Genomic DNA, 15685 nt, shown 5'->3' with positions numbered 1-15685 from the left:
TGTGTCTGTGTCTGTGTCTGTGTCTGTGTCTGTGTCTGTGTCTGTGTTTGTGTTTGTATTTATATTTATACTAATAACGAACAAAATACCTCTATGAAGTTTTTCTTAACACGTAAACTTTGTAAATAAGACATTATGCCTTAAATACATACAATTAAAATACATACACTTCAAAAACAAAAGAACAACAGTTAAAAAACAAAATCCCAATAACACATGTGTCGGTTAAAATCGCAGATAGATCGCCCTAAAAAAAAATAAGCTGACGTCAACGTGTTAAACTTGATCTAAGTTGCAATAAGTGGCACTTAAAAATTTTTTGTGGCTTGTTTAGACTTAGTGTAAGCTTACTTGCTTAAAAATGCTGTCTACATAAAACAAAAAAAAAGACATGCAACAGTTTAAAAATAAAAGAAAAACATGAAAGAACATAAAGAACAAAAAAGATTTTAAATGAATTTTCTTACCTCAATAATATTTTCACAGCTCACAACAAGTTTATGATTCAAAAGTTCGAATTCGGAAAGTTGGCTGTCACAGTAAGCACAAGTACACAAACACCACCGAACAGCTCTTCCCGTAGACTGTACATTGGTAGAGCTTCCAATGCCGCAATATAGCAATTATTAATGATGTGCTTACTACGACGAGGCTGCAGTATGTTATCGATAAAACTTACGCAACACTGGCTTCCGTCTATGGCTATTCATAAGTATTTTAAAATTTTAATCCTAATAGATGTCATTAATTGAAAACATGATAACAAATAGTGCTCATAACTTATGATTTACGATTGTTGGTACTTTGATATCTAAATAGATAAGACGAGCCCAAATCGCGTGTATCGTTTAAGCGTTGGTTTATAATATTTTCTATTTTGCTTTAGAATCCAAATAACATCGACATAAGAGTAATTGTGCCCGGTGTACCAGCACTATTCGGCGCGCGCACCTTTCGCACCGGCCCCCATACCTCACTTCATATCACTTTTGACAACTAAGACCTGCACAGATTTGAAATTCTCATTAATTTTAAATTGAACTGCTGTGAGATAGTGTCTGGATTTTTCTTAAACCGCAAACATGGTTCCAGGTCTATTCTTTTTTTGTTTATTTGAACTCTGAACCTCTTTATCTCTGTCACCAACTACCATTATCAGAAAGCCGGCCTCGATATCTCATTGTAGCTTACTAGTAATTTTTCTCAATTCAAACTTTTTACACTATTGTTTTTTCTTTTAATAAGTTTTTTTTTTAATTAATTTACTTAAGCTGTTAATTCATTCGTCTTCTTTAATGTTGTACATTCGTAAAACATAATGTAGCATTATAAGGCTTATATTATGTAATACCTATGTAGTTTCGTAATAACGCAACCTGATGCGTTCTCGTCGCTCTTCAAGCTATTTCAATACCCTGCTTTTAAAACACTGTGTTACACTGAGGTCTAAATTAAGACTATACTCCACTCGCTACGAAGATAAATATTGCTTCTGTATTCAGAAGCAACATTAACTGCGACTAGTTCTACGTCGTCGACACTGTCATAAAATAAATAAGACGTTGAGTCAAGAAATCTATGCGAACACGTTACGCGGTTGCTGGTGGTGATCGACACTTTAGTAGTACGTTGTGTATTAAGGGCGGAAATTACTAACGAGATTCTATTAGAAGCCGAAGGCTTGGTAGCTTCAGTGACTCGAGGTTTGGATTTTTTAACCGCCTGTGCTACATACAACGTATTTTATTACATTTGCGAGGAAATAAATAATGATAATTTATTTCTTGTGTGAATAAATATCGCCTCACAACAGAACAATTACTGATTTTGTAACGGCGGGCTTTTTTTTATTTATAAACTGATGGCCAGCTATTCGTCCATGGATTACGCAACTCGAACAAAACGTTGTAAAAGGCGTGCAGCAATGAAGGTACAGATATAAAAATAAATAATTATAAAATACTAAGAAGCAGCATTCTGGGTGAAATGTAGGATGAAAGTTCGCATGTAGAAAGAATCATTTCTCAAGTACAGTAGACTACTCGAAGTATTAATTCTACGCAGACGAAGTCGCGGGCACCAGCTAGTAATTTAATAATAAGCAAATTAGTCATAATAAATAACTTTAAAAAAATTCAACCAACTTCAATGACAATGAGAACATCTCGAAAGTGCACCCTTCCAAACAAAAAAGGAATATTCAAAATCGGTTTTAATTTACAGAAAAATTATTGAATACACTATACATACCTATAAAATTTGAGAATTTCCCTTAACTTCCATGGGTTCTCCTTATCAAATTCTGACTAAGCGATAATAGGACCACCTCAAGAGTATACTCTTTCAAACAAGAAAATCATTTACAAAATCGGTCCACAATTGACTGAGAAATCGGCGAACATACACAAAACATACATACAACCGAACATATAACCTCCTCCTTTGTTTTTGGAGTCGGTTGAAAATAGCAAAGCCTTAGGTAACAATTTTATGACAAAAACCATTACAAGCGTCCCTAATTCAAGAGACAAAAAATAACCACTACTTACGCCTATACGAAGCTTTTAATATTGATTGATTTCGCTTTTATTTGGTTGTGTTATTCTCGCACAAGCAGAGATATAAGCCCAGAATTGCCTGTGCGACTGATGGATTAATTGGAGCGTTTGTTTATACACTTCCGATGAATATGCAATTCCGTAAATGGATTGAATCAATGCACGGATCGTGAATCTTACCCAGTGGAGACTAACTTGTCGACAACATTTATCTAGTTTTCATTTGCAGAACCTGTTAGTTGCGGTTTGTAGAACCAATGTTGCCAAACAGAGCCTCGTGTTCGCTGCTCTTATAGGGAACTCATTGGTACTATACCTAATATAGACGTGTCCGAACTTATAGGGCGTTGAAATCGTATACAGAGCGTCATTCACTCTTTAGTCTTCGTACTTCGACTGACAGCGAAGCAAGCAAAATCAGCCAGTACTGCGATGACATTACAATTTAAATTCAACGTTTTAGCTTTTTCATATTCCTTTTCATGTCACTACGTTTAAATAGGTTGACTTGGGACATTGTTTTCGTGGTTTTTGTATTAGATCCGTCGTCCATTTATTTGTAAGTCAATGCTTGCAAAATACAAATTTGCCATTTTAAAATACATGTCTGCGAGCGTACCTGATTAATTGAGCTATTGTTATTTTTTAATGCTTTATGTTGTTTTTGATGATTTAACTTAAATGAGTAAGTTTTTTTTTACTAAAATTATACTCATATACTCGTAGGTTTACTTGGCCTCTGGGTGTTAGTCATCGAATGTTGAGTACATCTGTAATTGGGTTGTATACCGGAGTTTATTCTTTTTAATTTTAAGTTGTTTGAATGTATTAATACACATGCTGTTGGTGTGTGTTATGTGTCCGTTACGCGAACACCTGTAACATCAGGTCAGTGCATTAGCAGCGGAAATATGCGCCCCGTGCATTACAAAATATTATTTTACGTATTAATTATAAACTCCATCCACTCCATTCGGTCCAACGTTCGTTCGTTCGTTGACTAAATTCCGTTAGTTAAGATCTCTGGCAAAACGCTCCTTACTTCAGACGCAGTTTAAATTCCTTTAGTTAAGAAACCGATTGTGGAAGTTTAAGATAACTATTATCTACATAGTTTGTTATAGTTATTAATACAAAGATCGAACACTCAGAAAAAACACTCAGAAAAAATTCCTTCGATCCGGTCGGATTCGAACCGACGGACGTCTTCTTGCATACCATGCCAGACGCTATACCAACTAAGCCACGGGACGAACCAACGGACCTCACGAATTTCTCTATGTGCTTGCGTCTTTCATTTTTCTTTCATCTTTGTATTAATAGTTATAACAAACTAGTGGAGTAATTTCACAAAAAATAACTGAAAAAGTTTAAAATAAATACAATAATAATAATAATAATAACAACATCAAACTGAGAAGAAAAATAAATAAAAATAATAATTGTGCATTGCAGTATGTCTCCATATCTATATATACTAGTAACAATTATAACCTTAATAAACACACAAAAACTCACACTAAACTTCTCATTGTTAACGCTGCGGCTAAACCAAATACAAAGATCCGACAAACAAACTGTAGTCGCCAGACCCAAGTAGAAGATGATGAGGATCCCGACGAGCTCGTAAAATTGAAGACCATTTATGTTGACTGTAATATATTGGCAATAGGTTGCTGGTTTACGGGAGTAGTGCCACTAATCGTTAAACAGTGGTGGTTTCTTAAAGAAGTACAATTCAAAAGAGAACGTCCTTTTTGACCTTTTTGAGTTCACACGAAAAGTTTGTTAAATTGTGGTAGGGGGAAATAACATGTATGTGGTGTTAGTAGATAGGTTCAAAAAAGGCGCCTACGTAATGTGCCCTTGACGAGCGTTTAGTTAATGCTTTGAAAGTTATATTAAATTTTGCAACAAGCACGTGGAAAAATTCGTGAGGTGCGCTGGTTCGCTTCGTTGCTTAGTTGGCATAGGGTCAGACACGGTTTGCTAGAAGAGGTCGGTTCGAATCCGGCGGGATCGAAGGAATTTTTTCTGAGTGTTCGATCTTTGTATTAATAATTATAACAATGTTTTATATTGTTTGTGCCATTTTTATATCATTGTATTATTTTCTTACTGCCTTTCTTTTCCTGTTCTAATAAATTTATTTGGACCAAGACCTCTCTTTTACTCTAAGGCTAGACTATAAGGTAATTAAGGTGGCAGTCTGGCACATTACTATTATCTTTTATGAGGGGGCCTATGTCCTATTAAAAAGTTCATTTATTCTTATTTCATCTCTGTTATTTACAGCTATTGGCTTATTATTAAAACCACATCAACAGTCTACAAGACGAGGCACTGGATCTTGTTTGTACTGCATACCATGGAAATCCTTTGCACTGGTGCAGTATCACGAACGATAGTTAAAATATTACGCATAAGATAATTTAAAGTTTACGTAGTACAACGTTCACTCTATCGATACAATTGTCTTGGATGACTTTTTTATTTTCATTAAAAAATGTTTTCATCATACTTGCTCGTAAATAGCATGATTGTATGATGGCTAACTTGACTATATCGGTCCAAACAAAACTCTCGGGGCTTTTTTCTTCCCATTACAGCCAAGGTCGGTAAGGAGATTTTTTGTTTATTTGTAACATTCTTATATAGGTCAGGTTCAAGTCTAGCAAGGAGGTTACTTAAGTTCAAAATTAAAACATTCGCTTGTAATGTTATCTAAACAGAAGTTTAATTGTAATTCAGCCACATACTACTTAAATACTTAATATTAAAAATTTCTTATTATTGATTTTAATTATTTCCTGTATTAAAATTTAGCATTTTTTTATAATCCATCATGGCAGTATGCGTCTTTTATCTATGTCTTGTCAGTTGGTAAAGAAACCAAAAAATCCGCCATTTTCAAAATGCCTAATTGTTGTCTTGTTAACCATATTTACTCATACGAGAAATAAACATTGTATTTATTATCTATAAAGTATCAACTACTCCGTGGCCGAACGGTTACCATGCCGGACTGCTACGTAGAGATCTCAGGTTCGAATCCCGGGCCGGGAGAAATATTTGTATGGCTTACATTTATTTCTCTCGTGAGTTTGGGTGTAATTTGTGGTTGTCTATGTGTGTGGCCATGGCACCCGCGACACAGGACTTCCCTAGTTCGGGGCCATGTCGAGTGTGTGCGTTTTTATTATTAATATTTCCTCGCAAATGTAATGAAAAACATTGTATGTATCACGGGCGGTAACAAAATACAAAACTCGTGTTATTAAATAGACCCTCGTTGGTAATTGCTTATTTATCGTCCTTAATATACAATGTACTATTAATAGTAACCAAACATCTTAATGGGCACAGTATACATAAATTCCAAGTGCACTCTTTGAAATTTGGGAAAAACTAAAAATGAAACACAAAAATTATCTGCTTTACATGACTCATATCGCATGCATTTGTTTTTTTTTTCAAACAAAGCAGCGCTACTGGCAGTTTGCACGTCGCATGGTCACAGCTGACTGACGATCACAACCAGATAAATGGCCGCGAAAACGACACATTATTGCGAATAGGAGTAAACGATTTCAATGTTAAACAGTACAGACATCGTTAACTCATTACAGTTCCCACTGCCATGCACGGTCTCCCCTAAAAAGACGGTTTAGGAAGTCACACATCAAAATAAGGAACAGGAAGCAACAATAAAAAAAGGAATAATACAATACTTTCAATATTACAGAACCCATTAAAAATTCTATAAGTATTCGACGTGTATGTATTCAATGGTCGTAGCGTAGTTCTTTGGTACATTGCTACGTCGGCGTAGATTGCTACGTGCGCGTAGTCGTCGGCGTAGTTGTGACACTGAAGGCAATATAAGAGTGGTTACACACAGCGACATTTAACACTTGCGATTTATAGGCGATTGCATGGTAACTCAATTTTATAAAACATTTTGATATTCAATACAATTAATGTTGGAATTATATTATTTTCAAAATTTAATTTTCGAGTTTGAAATAACAGGTTTTTGAAAGTGCAAAAACTTTTAAGTACCTTAAAAGCATTCTATAGTTCAGCTTTGTTGCATTGTCCCATAGTGTCGACAAACATTTTATTTTTGACCAACTTCTGATGTCCCGATTTTTTTTTACGACGCAAAGAAAAATTGGAAATAGTTGGGGAATTAACCTAAAGTCCCTGGCAATAATAATAATAATAACGCACACACTCAACATAGCCCCGCACTAGGGAAACCCTGAGTCGCGGGTGCCATGGACACACACATAGACAACCACAAATTACACCCAAACTCACGAGAGAAATAAATGTAGGCCATACAAATATTTCTCCCGACCCGGGAATCGAACCTGGGACCTCCGCGTGGCAGTCCGGCGTGGAAACCGTTCGGCCGCAGAGGCAGTTTGACAAAGAGTCTATTAGTTGCACAATAAGTTTAATTTGCTGATACTTTTTATCATTATTACATTACTAAAAAAAACAAATTAAGTAAAAGAAATAAACACAGTCGAGCTGTTAAAATTTTTGATGTTATTTAATGTGTTTTTCATTGAAGAAAGGCAAAGATCTTTAGACCATGCACCCTAGTCTTTTTTATATGGTAAACATTGTCACTATTTTATTCATTATTATCCCTACTCTGTTATTAAGACGCCAAGACCGCGTGCCCGCACCCGCTGTCGCGCCCGCGCCTGCACTCTAACTAAGCCCTTAGACACTTTCCCCATACTGTCTCAGTTAAAAAAAGTACACTACATTGTCATAACGACGCATGAAGCTCGTCGAAGCGTTGCCGTTGCGACGCGTCATGTTTTTCGCCTATACCACATTCATCTCTATTTCCCATTATTAAGGTATAAATTTGTGTTTCGCAAATATGGAATCGAGCGGCTCCGCGCGTCACTTGGGCGTCGTGAGGCGTCAGACGCCGACCACACTGCGATCCCGGCGCACTAATGCGAACGTCGTCGCGCGTTTTCAGGCGGTGTAGTTAAAAAACAGGACGTGACGCGACGCTTCCACTCTGCGCCAGTGTAAGTTGAGCCTACACGTGGAGATTTATGTCAACCAGAAGTCTACTCGCGTGATATTATCAGCGTCAGAATCAACTCTAAATCCAACATTTTTCAAAACTTTCAGGGTCATATATGGGCAGTATCTAAATTACAAGCTTCTCTTTATAATACCATATCCTATTTGTACGGGTAACGTACAACATTTAGACGCTGAGTTTGCGCTCTACTTTACGTGAATCGACTGATTCACATTTTATTATAGTTTAGTTGATTTAATAACTCTGTCGCAATCGGTCACATAAGCATCCATATAAAAACTTGTATTTAAACAAAAATAAAACTTTACGATTGTACGTCAACTCTATAACTTAACTAACTACAAACTACAACTAACTACAACTAACTTAACTACCTACAATCAAGACGTCAAAGCCCATACACTATTGAATAATACCGGGGCACTGCTAGGGGTGCCAGGCAATTTCAAAAGGACTGAGGGATGTGACCGGCCTTTGTAAAAGCTTTTTACCGTTTTTTATCGCAAATAAAAAATGTCGCGCTGCCGGTGATTCATAACGCGATTGAGGATGAACAAACTAATTAATGGAAAGTATGAATAAAATTGGTACCAAGAATCTCTCAAAACTATAACGACTGGTTTGAAAATCGACATTTTTCAGAGATAGTGATGTTCTTAATGTTTTGAAGAAGAGAATTGTTTACTTGGACTGTATAAACGGTTATTGAGCTTCATCTATGAGTTTCGAAACCAAAAATTTGAAGATCCGCCGTAACTGGTCGGACTTTGGATAGCCAGCGTCAATATTTGACGTTTCTCAGAGAACTGTTTACATACATTAAGATTATCATTTCCTAAGTTTAAAAACTACATTAAAAATATTTTGATTGAGAAGTCATATTACAAAATTGAAGACTACGTGTTAGATAAAGATATATGGAAAGACGACACGGCTCCAGAATCCAGACAAATTTGATTCAAAGTGTATTCCATAGCATTTAAGTTTATTTGAAAAGAGCAATCCCTAGAGTTTCTAGCTCGTTCTTTTCAGGGAAGTCAGCGTAGTGAACGAGCGGTAGCTTAGTGTAATGAAATGTAAATGTGACGTTTTCAAGTGTAAATTTATTTTACCTATGGAATAAATGATCTTTGACTTCGACATTGAGTGCTATAGAATTCATTCGATTCGATGCCAGCTTGCTGCGGCACCGGACAGTGAGTGCCGGTGTCGGTTTCCGAACACTTTTTTTCACGGTCAAATTGTTTTAGTTTAGTAACCATTTATTTATGTAAAGGTTTATCACTTATAATTGTCATTTAAAGTTAAGGTTAGGATTAATGATTGCTATTAAAAACTATGGTTATAGTAAATATTCGTTACCTACATTAAGTTTGTTATGATACTATGTGGCAGGTTACGAACAAGTCGTAAGCGATACGTCTGCCCGTAACAGTTGCAGTGCCTCTCAGAGCTTAAAATCACAAAGATCTGAGAAGCGATGCCACTACGCCGTTCACCCTGAGACATAAATTGATAAATCCCACATGCCTGTAATTTAATTAACTGGGACGTAGTAATGCTCACATTACAGCTTGGCGGCTGGAATAGGTAAGATGGCAGTACGTCTCTGAACGTACTCTTTGACGTGGAGCTCTACTGCTGAATTGTTGTAGGAAAACAAATTCTATTGAATGAGCATTACACACGTACACATTGCACGCCCCAGTGGAAGCAAAACGGAGGCAACCAGAATACACAATCATTTCTAAGCTGGTTGTAAACGCATTTTATGAACCCTAGTTTGTTGTAAGCAATATTAACAATGAGCATGTCGTGCACGAATATTTTGCCGAGTCCCGATATGTTATTACATGGTTGTAAGTTTTCATTATCGATGACATAGTGGAGCTTTTAAGTAATGAAAATATTGCATGATTCTCGTCACCAATTACGAACGTTTTTTATTCAGGTATTCATTTTAAAATGCAGTCGCTTTTTAGTGTCCAAGTAGACACTGATAGGTTAAAATATACTAGCTGTTGTTGAAGTTGTTTTCATAAAATCTCAAAATCTTTTAAGGGGCAATGTATGCGCTTCTATAACAAAATTCCGGCTGACATTCAAAATGTGCCTAGGTTTAAAACTATAGTGAAAACTTTATTTAAAAGGTACAACTTCTGCGTACATGGATGATAAAAATCCGTGGTAGTGACCCGTTTAGCTCTTGCATGTATTCTGCATTTAATGTGTTTGAAATAAAAATTGTAAATGATAAATGTATTCAAATGTATATTTGTAAAGAGCAAGCCCTAGGGTTTCTTGCTTATTATTCTCAGGGGAGTCTACCTTACGAATGTGCAGTAGAGTTTTTATCTATAAAATAAAGATACTAAAGCTGATTTAAGTTTGAGTATGTCTTAAACCTATTTGTGAAGAAAAATAATTGACCACCAATGAAAGTTTTGACGCTTCTTAGTGGGAAGGTAGTTTGGTTGTTGAGAAAAACCGTGTCTAGATCAGGTAGCATAATTTGTTTATTGAAAACCATTACTATGTATATTTTATAGGGATCTTAAATAGCACGCGTTATGGCGAGTGTACTCGCGGAGACAAATTGTTAAGCGCACAGTAAACGATCAAATAATTTGTCAAACTTTTTGATCGTCTGCGGTCGTGTTTATCAAATAATGTAAGTGTTTGATGTGATTGATGGAAATCTAGATTGATGGCGTCTTTGACAAACATATTTGAAGGTATACGGGGATGTTTATCAAACCACACTTCAGATGTCACCTATGAGCACACCTTGTTAGATTTCATATAGTCGTCTGCTACCATACGCAATGTCTTTAAACACTATAACTTCAAAGTGCTGAACCGACGTCTCGCGTAATTCCAAAAAAAAATAGCTCGAAGGACCAAAATGTAAGGGGTGTAATGTGCTATTGACCCTTACTTGTTTGTTTTTGTTGCTAATGTTAATTGTTTGTTTGTAGAAAGGAAATGTTGTAGAAATGCGTGTGTTCGTCATGAAGATTTATTTCATACTAACTTATAGCTAACGCATGTTAAATGTTACATGTCATGTGTTAAAATAGCATAAAAATGTAGAGCGTGCTCGTACACATGGACATAAGAATTTCAATCAAAAGTATGTTTCTTTTTCTTCTAAATGCATATTGCTAGAATTAATGCCAGAAACGCTTTAACTAATAATCTTACTCATTGCACAAACTACAAAGAGATATGACTCATAAGATAGACTATTATAGTACGGTACGTACGACTGTAGAATTAGATGACCAAATGTGACTACAGGTAAGTTTATCTAACTTGTTTGATAGTTTATTTGATCGTTTACGGGTGGCTAGTTTAGCGGTGAGACTGGATCGACACACGCAAGTAAGCGCGCCATGCACCTTGGATGTAAGATGCAGCTACAAAAGCATAATAGAACTACAAACTAAGCCCATCTGTAGAACTAACGTTTAGAAACGTTTGCTCGTCTTCAGACATTTACAGCGCCCACCCATTAGGCCACTAGTGGCGGCCATTTAACGCGACCAAAAATTACGGACGAGATTTTTCTTACATATAAAATGTATGTAATGACGTCGGCACCAACTAAACGTTCGAGTTGCCTCCTCCGAGCCATAAGCTGCGAGATACGAGCCACTCGGCCACAGTCGCCGTCTTCTCCCCGCTCGTCATTGGTGCCGTTTTAGCGACTTAGTCGCCATATCTAGGGGATTTTATGAATGATTACTAGGTAAACATTTGGTTACAGCGAGAAAGTGTACGCTACAAGTCGCTAAATATCTATTTCTCGCTAAAACCAAATTTTTCAGTCCTATTCTTTTTTTAATACGAAATTTGTGACCTGTCAGTAAATGTAAGTCACACTAGAACAGAACGGTATACAGGGACCTCTGTTGGATTGGTTCCGGAACTATCATGAAAACAGACACACGCTTGTACGTCTAGGTAACAGCCAAAGTGACAAAGTACCTACTGCTCTAGGCACGGCTCAAGGATCGATTCTTGGTCCGACTGAGTACTTTCTGTATGTGAATGACATGTGCCAACTGTTTACGGAAGGTTCCGTATTTCAGTTCGCTGATGACACGTGCCTGATATCCCACAGCAGAAATGTGAGTGACGCTCAAAATACAATGCAACATAATTACAATAACCTTTGTAAATGGGCTCATGATATGGGATTGGTAATAAATTCCAACAAAACCAAACTAGTTCACATACACTCGCCATACATAAAAACAACTCATCTGCCAGTAATCGTTGCGCACGATCATCAGTGCTTACATCAACAGTCTTCTGTCACCGGCAACAGCGCTATACGTTCATGTGCATGTATGGCGTTACAAGTGGTTGAGCAGCATGTATATTTGGGTCTTGTTATTGACAAACATTTTAATTGGGGACCGCATATTGAAAGTGTGACTAACAAGCTAAGGTCAATTAATGCTAAATTTTCAATTTTAAAGTATAAGTTACCATATCATACTCTTAGAATGTTGTACCTTGCTTTGGCGGATTCAATAATTGCTTATGGATTAGGTAGCTATGGACGTACTTACAAAACATACATAGATAAAATATACAAATTGCAGGTTAGTATACTGAAATCGATAGTGTCAAATAAAGTTAAAAATAAATATAATGATGACAACCTCGGTCTATTCAAACATTGCAAGGTGATGTCGGTTTTTGAGAAGTCCAATATGATTATTTTATTGGACAACTTTGACAAGATTGGCCAAATCATGAAAACGAGCAGAGATGGTCGGTTACGCAATATCACTTACCTGCCCACATATAAACTGCCTATAACCACTAATACGTACGGTATGAGGGCGGCTAACTACATGTTGCCTGACATACTAAATAAATTACCAGCAGAGCTTCATGAGGATATTTTTTCAAGTGTAAAAAAATGTAAACAAGCTGTAAAACGTTATTATTTCGGTGGATTTAAAGGGCAGAATTCATAACTTTATTTACTTATATTATATTATATTATTTTTTAAGTTTAAATTATAATATTTATGTCTTAGTATTTAGTTATTGCGACTCAATTCCTTTCGCATAAACCCATTAAAGGGTTTTTGAAAGGAAAATCTAAATGTACATATGTGTTTAATTGTAAATTGAATAATAAATTAAAAAAAAAAACTATATTAAGGTAGTGTATTTTTACCATATATTTGAATATATTCAATGATTTCGCTTGTTGAATAAACAAAGGTAAAGCGTTCCATAAACGAATTCAGGAATTCAGGCTGAACAGTAAAGGACTTGTCGTAATACTGGGAGGTATGCAATGGCATCTTAAGTTGGAGAGTTGAAGAAGAGCGCAGAAGTCGGGAGTTGGATTGATGGGCGGATTCAAATCGCTCCTTAAGGTAAGGTGGTGTGTGAGGATTGAATAAGATGCCATAGAGAAGATTAAGAATATGAGCATTCCGACGAAGTCTAATGGGTAACCACTTCAGCTCCTTGCGATAAATGGAAGCATGATCAAATTACCTCAGACCACAAATGAAACGGATGCAAAAGTTTTGTAAACGTTTGAGCTTGTTGAGCTGTTCTTCGGTTAAATCCAGATAGCAGGCATCAGCATAATCAAGAATTGGAAGAAGAAGAGTTTGGGCAAGCGCAGCTTTCGTGGCAATAGGTAAGAAATTACGTAACCGTCTGAGAGATGCGGCAGACGCAAACAATTTGCGGCTGGTCTCAACTAATTGAGTTACCCAAGATAGCTGCCTATCAATGATTAGGTATACCCAGATTTTTTGCATTATCACTAATTTTAATGTAGGTGTCGTCTATAATAACCTGCGGCAAGCGAAACCAATCTATCTTGGATACCATTCTAGAGCTGCCAATAACAATCATTTGCATTATCGTTGCGTTTAGCTTAAGACCAAATTGTTTACTCCACGTCGAAATAGCTTCAATGGCTTCGTGCAGGTTTTCAAGTTGCCGGTTAACTCATCAAAGTCAATACACCTACAGTTTCACAGAGATCGTTGCGCTGATAATATTATGATTATGATAACTTTGACGTTGTCAAAACATTGAGTTGGTTGGGAACTTGTAAGGGCACGTTGCCATAATATGTGGCGTATAATATACGTATAAGGCATTAACTTACAAATAAATGGACGATGGGTCTAATACAAAAACCAAGAAAAAAATGTCCCAAGTCAACCTATTTAAACGTAGTGATATGTAAAGGAATATGAAAAAGCTAAAACGTTGAATTTAAATTGTAATGTCATCGCAGTACTGTCTAATTTTGCTTGCTTCGCTGTCAGAAGAAACAAACGAAGACTAAAGCGTGAATGACGCTCTGTATACGATTTTAACGCCCTATAAGTTCGGACACTTTTTAGCGCGGACCCGACGTCCATATAATTGTAAGTCAATGGTATAAGGTGAAATATTTGTCAAAGCGGTGGTAGCCTAGCTGGGGAACGGTTGCTACTTAATTGCATAGGCAGACGGTTCGCGTCCTTGGGACGGAAATCCTTCGGAAATGAAACAAAACCGTCGTGATGACACCTGCAGTCGAAAAACGTTCACAGCTCTCCCTTGGACATTGAGGAAAGTCCCCAACCCGCACTGTGCCAGTGGCGTATAAAGTTTCTCCTTGGAGGAGACCCGTGCCCAGCAGTGGAACGTACAAAAAGTCATTCACAAAAAGCAAGGAAACCCAAAAGACAGAGTCTATTGACGTACAATAAACTAGTTGTTTAACAAACAAAGCCAGATAATGGAAAGAAATTGCATTTTCCTGTGTTGAATTCAGTTTTTTTTTAAAAGTTGTTTCTGACCTGTCAACAAATGGACGTTGTTTCGAGCTGAAAAGTGCCACAACCAAAGTAGAAACGCCAGCAGCGCGCTTGTCAATCATACCATGCCGTGTAGTGAAAGCCGCAAAAAATAGGCAACACAAAAACATTTCGTATTATTTCCTCCTATTTCCTTGGGTTAGTATTTGTTATTAACGTATGACGACGAAGAATAATATTTAGGAAATTAAACTATTTTTCCGGAATTAAATCGCGTATATTTGTTTTTTCAAACAAACCAATGTTTCGGGCCCTTTACAGGTCCCATGGTCACGGTCGAGTTGTTGAACGGTGGTTTGTTTGAAAAAACTAATATACGCGATTTAAATCCGGTAAAATAGTTTCGTTTCCTATGTGTAACAATCGCTAAAACCTAAGAACTCGATAGGAATAATAATTCTAACATAATTTAATAACAACAATATTATTATGAATGAATTGTTAATTCTAACAATTATTGTGCATTTTTCATTTTTGTTTGACGGTCTCAATATAATTTGTTATAATTTGACATGTAGTGCAATTCATACTGTAACATTATATTTAAAAAATGAATAATCTAATCTTATCTAAACTATACTTATATCTACTCCAACCTCTATTATTTCTTAAATCAATTTACACGATACACGCTCATAGAATTAACATTGGTATATTGGCTCGTGTAACTATTGTAAGGAACTTGGGTGTGGATCTTTGATGCAGTGCTTTCGCTTAGGCCTCATTACGACTTCATATGCAATAAAGCACATAGGTTGTTATCTTTTGTCCTCCGCAACACCAAACCATTCCGAAATTCGGGCTCATTAATATTATTATATAATTCTTTGGTTAGAAGTATCTTGCAATACTGTGCGCCCGTTTGGTGCCCTATGTACAGCGTCCACATTGAAAGAATTGAGTCTATACAACGTCGATTCTTGAGATGTCTAAGTGCAAAATTCGGACTAATTACACGGATCGCTTACGCAAATTCAACATGACCAGTCTCGAGGATCGTAGGCTAGTGTCAGACCATAATGCTTTGCATAAAATTGTTATTTCTACCCTGGATTCTCAGCTGATCGAACACCTGTGTTTTAGGGTACCTACTCGGTCTATGCGTATTCCATAGTTATTTAGTTTACCTCTCACAAAAAACAATGTTTCACAAAATGGACCATTATGCAGAATGTGTCGATTAAATAACA

This window comes from Hyposmocoma kahamanoa, unplaced genomic scaffold, assembly GCF_003589595.1.
Source record: "Hyposmocoma kahamanoa isolate Upper Pololo Valley unplaced genomic scaffold, ASM358959v1 99702, whole genome shotgun sequence".
NCBI classification, from domain to species: Eukaryota; Metazoa; Arthropoda; class Insecta; order Lepidoptera; family Cosmopterigidae; genus Hyposmocoma; species Hyposmocoma kahamanoa.
This window is presented reverse-complemented; position numbering follows the sequence as displayed.